The sequence below is a fragment of the Penaeus monodon genome, chromosome 20, assembly GCF_015228065.2.
Source record: "Penaeus monodon isolate SGIC_2016 chromosome 20, NSTDA_Pmon_1, whole genome shotgun sequence".
Lineage (NCBI taxonomy): Eukaryota > Metazoa > Arthropoda > Malacostraca > Decapoda > Penaeidae > Penaeus > Penaeus monodon.
The window spans coordinates 43,197,292-43,197,615 of NC_051405.1; positions in this window are offsets into that span (position 1 = coordinate 43,197,292).

The window sequence follows — 324 nt, forward strand, 5'->3', positions numbered from 1 at the left end:
AACCTGCACACCCATCCTTCGGTGACGCATCACGACCCCCACTTTCCTCCCAAGATTAGTGACGTCCGCCCAAGGGTAAACAATGCACACACCTTGTCACCGCTCGAATCCCATGGCAACATCCCTGATAACAGGACTGGGACCTACCAGGACAGAGACTGCCAGAGACTTTTAGCCAAATTACGTAAGACACGAACGGCCTGCAAGAGATAAGGCTCCTGAGGTAGGCCGCTGTGTTGGGAGCAAATGCCACGGGAGCTGGTCTTCCGCGTGTCATGAGACTGTGAGCGGAGTTCAGGTGAGACGATGAATTGGGTGCTTACT